Source organism: Coenobita brevimanus, chromosome 60, assembly GCF_032717465.1.
Source record: "Coenobita brevimanus isolate Jiangsu-jjx chromosome 60, ASM3271746v2, whole genome shotgun sequence".
In the NCBI taxonomy this organism is placed as follows: Eukaryota; Metazoa; Arthropoda; class Malacostraca; order Decapoda; family Coenobitidae; genus Coenobita; species Coenobita brevimanus.
Genome location: NC_137013.1, coordinates 4,436,813 through 4,444,096, shown reverse-complemented (window position 1 = coordinate 4,444,096; position 7,284 = coordinate 4,436,813).

Below are 7,284 nucleotides of genomic sequence, written 5' to 3'. Positions count from 1 at the left end.
TCATCTCTATTCTGTTTCTGCGCGGAATCATGCTGTCTTTTCTTCAGTCTGCTAAAAATAATTTCATTAATACTACATGCTCTGACCTCGCCGAATCAAGTTTTTCGCACTTCTTCTCCCATCTTCCCCAATACCTTTCTAACAACTTTATTTCATCATCATTCCCTCTTTGATGGCACTGAAGCCGTTTCTTCAACTGATAAAGCAAAACTCTTCACTCACTTTCTAATCCAATACCACCTTAGACGATTCTGATGCTGTTCCTTCATGACTACTTCCCCCCTGACTTCTTCATCTATCTATCTATCTATCTATCTATCTACCTATCTATATATATATATATATAATTTGTCTGTGTGTGTGTGTGTGTGTGTGTGTGTGTGTGTGTGTGTGTGCTTTAGCTCCTATTGTTGTTTCCCGTCTGTGTATATTAATTCCTTTTGTTCATGTGCATGTATTTCCAGCTCTGTGGGTGGGAGCAAGGCAGGCAAGGTGGCTGGACAACAGCTGGGTGGCGAAAGAGGACTGGGCACTTGGTAACCCAAATCGTGCAGATGATCCGCGGTACTGTAGCACTGCCAGGTGTAACGGGATGGCAGACCGGCCTTGCTCCATGAAGGATCGGTCGCTCTGCCAGAAGAGAGTAAATTATCGTAATATCATTTAGGTGTTTCTTGCTACCTCCAGACCATTTTATTCCTCTTATGTACTATGGTAAGGTCAAGCCAGAGGAGTTGTCGGATCATCGCTGCACCAACCTGTATTACCCATTCTGCCAGTAAAGGCTCTAGTACCATTTTATTTTTCGTGTTTTCTGGCAACTTTATCCACCCAATAGCATGTACTGTGACGGGGCAGGTAAATGGAGTTGGTCTTCGTCCCTTTGGTAGATGGGGTCACGTACCATTATTCCTTTCAATCTCAGGCCTTCTTTTTCCACTCGTCTTACTACCTCTAGACGATTTTATGCAGCTCAGGGAAAGTCCTCATGTATGGAAAGGTTTAACACATTCGAGCCCCGTGATGTCTGCTTTAAATTATCCTTACTACATTCCGATGCTCTTTTTTACTTTTTTTCTTTAGCTTAGCAGAAGGGTAATAGAAACAGCCTTTGTTACTTAGTTCAGTGCAAGAATCCCAAATTAAACACAATTGTCCTGGGTAGTAAAGATAAATGCACTAAAAGGTTGAGAGAGAGAGAGAGAGAGAGAGAGAGAGAGAGAGAGAGAGTAGACAAAAGGATAACCAATTTAGTATCGTGATGTCAGTTAGGAAGTACTCTTGATGCCTCTGTACGACTGAATTCAGCTCATAGGGAACCACAAATCCATCATTCTGAGTACAGTATATTTATTTTTACTATGTTCTATCTTGTCGAAAATGATTCTGTTTAACTCCGGATAGACTTTTCGAACTGGCCGGGTTGTATACAGCTTTCATTAATCTCCTCCGTACTAGACGCCTCAAGCAGACTCAAAATATAAAGAAAGGACAAGAATGAAATAAAAAATCCTCTGGGTTAAGGGGTTAGTTCCTTGAGGCCAACGACGTAACTGTTTATTTTTTCTCTGATTTTTCTTGCTGACACTTTTGCAACATGGAGGGTCACAAGAATTTAATAATAATAATTAAAAAATAAAACATTGGAGAGAAAAGGTCAACTCTCTCAGTAGGGTGGATTTTTTTTTTTTAATGGGCGTAATTCTTGCATCCTCATGATTTATCCCAAACACCCAGACTTACTCGACTGACTCAGTAAAAAAAAAAAAATAATAATAAGTGATAATACCTGGAACGGAACAGTAGAGTTGTCCCCACTACAAGAGGAGCAACGGTGACAGCATCAACAGTAAAAGGCAATATAACTACTAAAACCCCTTAAAAATTACATATCTTGGAAACATATGGATGAACTATTTACTCCGAATTTTTCCAAGCGTGAGACAGTTAGGCCTGTCCAGTTGGTTCCACTCTCGCGTGACCCCCCCTGCATTGCTAATGCTGTCTCAGCAGCGGACAGGAATTACTGTTTTCCTCTCGCTCTCTCGCTCTCTCTCTCTCTCTCTCTCTCTCTCTCTCTCTCTCTCTTCAGTGGTTATGAATCTGGCCCAGTCGACTTGGTTATGGATTTGCATCTCAAACTGAGACATCAATTGCAGTGCTCGGTGGGACACTCGGGAGTGGAGCCAACCCTTCTTTAATATTATACACATAAGATACTCCTCAACATGAAAACTGTCTTTACACTTCCATGTCTAAACTGTGAATTTACCGTATTTGATCTAATTATTTACTGATTTTTTTGCAGCCTACAGTGTGATAATTTCTAAAAGTACTTTCATTTGAAATGCTATCCATTGTGCAAGAAATCACGTTCAGTCAGTTAGCATGTTTTAAATACAGTAATACAATTAGAATATATCAAACCCATAAAATTCTCTGGCCATAGATTCCATTTTTTTTTTTTTTTAAGATGGTGAAGCAGGATTACTTGGAGTGATGGTGGTGGTGAGAGGTTGGGCGGTATACTGTCGTGACCACCGTATTTGACCTCTTGACCCGGGTGTATGGGGATAGATAGGCTGGTACGATACACAGGTAAATAAGATGATACAATACACTGATAAATAGGTTGATACGATACACAGATATATAGGTTAATACGATACACAGATAAATAGGTTGATACGATACACAGATAAATAAGTTGATACGATACACAGATAAATAGGCTGATTTGATACAGTGATAAATAGGTTGATACGATACACAGATAAATAGGTTGATACGATACACAGATACAGTAGCTTGACTGACATTCAGCAGCTAGATAAATGCACTACATAGATAAGGGATAAAGAGACAGATAAATAGACAGACAATTGTAATCACATAGATAGACATTTAATATATATATAGATAGATAGATACAGTATTTGCACTGCAATAGAAATAGTACATAGATGGAGCACAAGTTATTAATAAGGCGGCAATACCAGAGTTGTTATCAGTTAGATGTGACGATGATCTTAATAAAAACGACATTCACAGACGTAGCAAGTGGTAAAAAAAAAAGTATTCTGGAGATCAGTCCCACGCATGACCCCCCGCCTCCATCTTATTTTTACTTTCGTTGGCTACTGTGGTTTACCTCATGATGAATACAGTTATTGGTGTTAACTGTCCCCCAAAAAGAAAGGAAACAAAAATGTGCAGTTGACGTGACTACTGAGAGAGTTAATGGACACAGTTGTAACACTCGGCCTCCTGTGGCTGACCATCTACTGATAATAAATCTTAAGTTGAAGTATAATGCGAAAGAGTTATGGCTCCCACGAGAATCTTATTATTGTGTCTAAGGTGTCTGATTTATGTCAAGCTATTACACAAAAGATCAGTCCTGGCGAAGAAAGATTTATCTGATGCAGGACCTTGGCGATGCAAGATAACAAATTCAGAGGAGTTTGGGGAAGGGTGGGGGGGGGAGTCCACAGAGTCAGGACCCCCTTCCCCTTCACCTCATTTTTTGCATGCAGAATGTCAGAATTTATTGCAAACTATTAATAATAAAAATAATAATAATAATAATAATAATAATAATAATAATAATAGTAATAATAATAGTAATAATAATAATCCATCCATCCATCCATCATCCAATCCTGCGTTGCCCCATGAGAAGCGTAGGAGCCCTGGCCTAGGCAGTTGGTCCTGACATTTAAGATGAGAGTGACCAGCCTCACTCATCCCTGAGTGGCATTACGTGAGCAATCAACCCCAACCATCCCTTGGATATAAACCTTCACCGGCTAAATCCGATTGGAGAGCAATAATTACCCACTAAACCACCAGGCGCCAAAATTTGGTTATATGGTTACCACTCAGCGTAGTAAATGGTTTCCTGGTGTACTGGAAACCATTTGGCTTGCCACTCAGTGTAGAGTCACCTACAGGCAGAAGGAAGAGGAAAGAATGAAGGAACGAAAGACAGAGGAGGGAGTGTAAAGTCACCCGTAGGCAGAAGGACGAGGAAAGACTGAAGGAAAGAAAGACAGAAAAGGATGGAAGGAAAGAAGGATGGAGGAGAGGAAAGGGCAGACACCCGAGAGCAGCACTACATCAAGTGGGTGGATGGTGAGTGCCCCCACCTACCACAAAATAATAATAAAATTAATAATAATAATAATAATAATAATAATAATAATAATAATAGTATTAGTAGTAGTAGTAGTAGTAGTACCACTACTACTACGACGACGACGACGGCGACGACGACGACGACGACGACGACGACTACTACTACTACTACTGATAATAATAATAATAATAATAATAATAATAATAATAATAATAATAATATGCAATACATATTCTTTAATTTTTATGTAAGAAGTATACAGAATTAATAAAGCATTGTAGTTATGGTTGTAAAATAATCTCTTTAAATGTATCCAGGGTTTTCATATTTTATTCAATAATTTTAAGTACATGATTATCTTTTATTATTCTCAGTAGATAGAAAAAAAAATCTGCCCTCCATTTTAGCAACTGCTGGCTCTGCTCCTGAGGTGGTTAGGTTTCAAGAGTCGTAGTAGTTGTCACAGTATTATGGTTTGTAAGAATATGTAGTTGACTCAAAGATAATTTTTTCCTCGATGTTGAAATAAACCCCATGAGGTACAGTCAGGGTCAAAACTTCGCCCAGTATTTTACCTCTTCTGCTGGTTACCTTCCTCAGCAGCCATTACTTATAAGCTGAGGGAGACTGGGTTTGTTTAGTCTACAGAACCTGTCATTTGTTACGATGCGTCTGGGAGGAAACCACTTTTTTTTTTTAACTGTCCTCAAAATCGAATCCTCTTATTCCTTCGTTATCTTTGGTCTTTCCACAAAGTTTGGATTAAATTGAATGAAAACTGTTTAAGTTGACCATGGCCTGTGACCTTCACCTTTAACTTATTTTTCTCTAAAACAATAGGTTTACGTCTTGGCTGATCCTCAACATTGTCATCAAGTTTGGTTAACATTGGATCAAAACTGTTCTTGTCAACAAGCAGACACATGTGTTGAGCTTTGAACACTGTCCGAGAGCTTGAGACACTTGACTGATTTTGAAAAAGAAAAAAAAAAAAAAAACTTAAGTCTCGCCTTTCTTTCAGCCGTTTCTCCCAGATCTAGCCTGATTTGAATAAAACTATTTAAATTGATTTTGCTAGGGAGCGATTGATGTAGTCTTTTAACCTTGAACGACTGTTCTTAAATGCAGTAGGTTTACTCACTGGTTGTCCCTCAATCCTTCCTCTACATTTGTTTAAAACGGATAAAAACTGTTTGAATTATTTTGTTACCACGCACAACACACATATGCGCGCTCGCCTGCCTAAAGAATTATAACACCTGTCCTAGCGTGAGTGTAAAAATAACTACACTGGAAAACATCTGTGGAGAGACTAAGTTGTAATGGTCAAATTATATGTGAAGTTGCAATATCAATGTTTTATTCTTTCTCTGAGGAACACAATATTGCAATGAGTATATTGGTAACCTTTACCATATTGCCGTAAAGACTGTTCTTTTTTGGGTAATCGTTGTGTATAATTACCTATCAACCTACCTAACTCTGTGCGTGTGTGTGTGTGTGTGTGTGTGTATATATATATATATATATATCACCAAATCGATTAAACACCTTTAGGAATGATGACTCTTATCCACCTCGCCGCTGCTGGTCCACCTCGGTCCCACTGCAATGGTGTGGGAGCGACAGTGAATTTAGGTTAATGTGGTCACGATAGTTGACAAATACATGCAGAATAACCTCACCGTCTGTTCTCACTGAGACAGCTTTCTGAGGTGACTGAAAAAATTCTTCCACGAGTATATATTTCCCTACTTTCTCTATACACTTTTCAAAACCAAATGTGGTTGCTCTACGTATGTACACAACAACGTATCTTTCCCTTGTGTTCCTGAATTTCAATCCTTCGAATTCTCTATATTCTTGCTTCGGCTGTCCTGTCATTCTCGGACAAAATATGCCTATGTTGTATACTTATCCCTGAGTAATACCTACAGCACAAAATTCTGTAACTATCTTATTTCTTATATATAGCACATTCTTTCCATTTCACTCTTCCCTGATATACCATATAAGGGGACTTCAATGTTCACCACCACATTTGGCTCTATTCACTGATCCACAAGATTACATCTTTCCAATTTTTAATTTGCTGGTGCAGCTTTTAAAGCACCCTACCCATATCCCTAACCATGTTGAGTGAGTTCCAACATTCTTGGTCTTTTTCATACAACTAATCATTCTGCTTACTCCTTTAATCTTTTCTTTCCGTTTGGCTCCTCTGATCACAGTCGTAATCCCGTTGCCCCAGTAAGGCTTGTGGGCCCTTCCAAAAAGCAGCATTTGTGGCACTTCAGAGCTATAGACTGGGAGACTCTCGGACTTGATTTTTCCCTGCCATTATTATTGCCTCCATGGCCGCGAACCATCTGAGTGTGGTTCGTGTGTTACGGAAGTCATTCTCTAGGTCATGGAAACATACAAGCACATTCCCTTCTCTTACTGACTGACTAACAAAGATGCCCCAGCTGTACCAGATACAAAGTGCCCTTCAGGCCATGCACTGGCTTGAGATGAGTCTCCTGAAGTCAGATGAAAAACACATAGTTTTCTCTTTCATCTCATTTCAACTCAGTACTCGTGCATGGGACTGTGTTTTATTGATGCATTAAAACTTCCCACATCCCTGTGAAAACTTTTCTTGTTTTTGTAAATATTATAATTATGCTAGGGAAGATCAAAGTCACTGCCATTCGCATACCGTTTGAGCTACAACCTTCATTCTTTGCCATATTATAGTACTGGTTGGCCGCTTTATCTGACCAAATATCATCGTGATCCGACTAGCTGAACCCTGAAAGGATCCGTAAAAAAGTGACCCTAAAGATCAAGAACCGGTTAAGTTAGAGGACTGAAATTTTTATGGCATATGCCTGGGACATGGTCAGAATGTAGTATTTAATGTAGTCCATATAGGATCATTATTCTATGAGATCGCCTACGGCCCAAGATTTTTTACCACTCCGGAAGACAGAGAAGGCACCTGATTTTACGTGAAAGACTAAAGCTAGAGCCACCAAATTTGGTGGATATAAAGAAATTGATGACCAAAGTTACATGCTGATCAGCAACCTTGAACTGAAAATCCCTTTATAGTTTGGTTTTTAATAGGCAATGGCTGTGGGAAGCTTTTCTTTATCAAAATT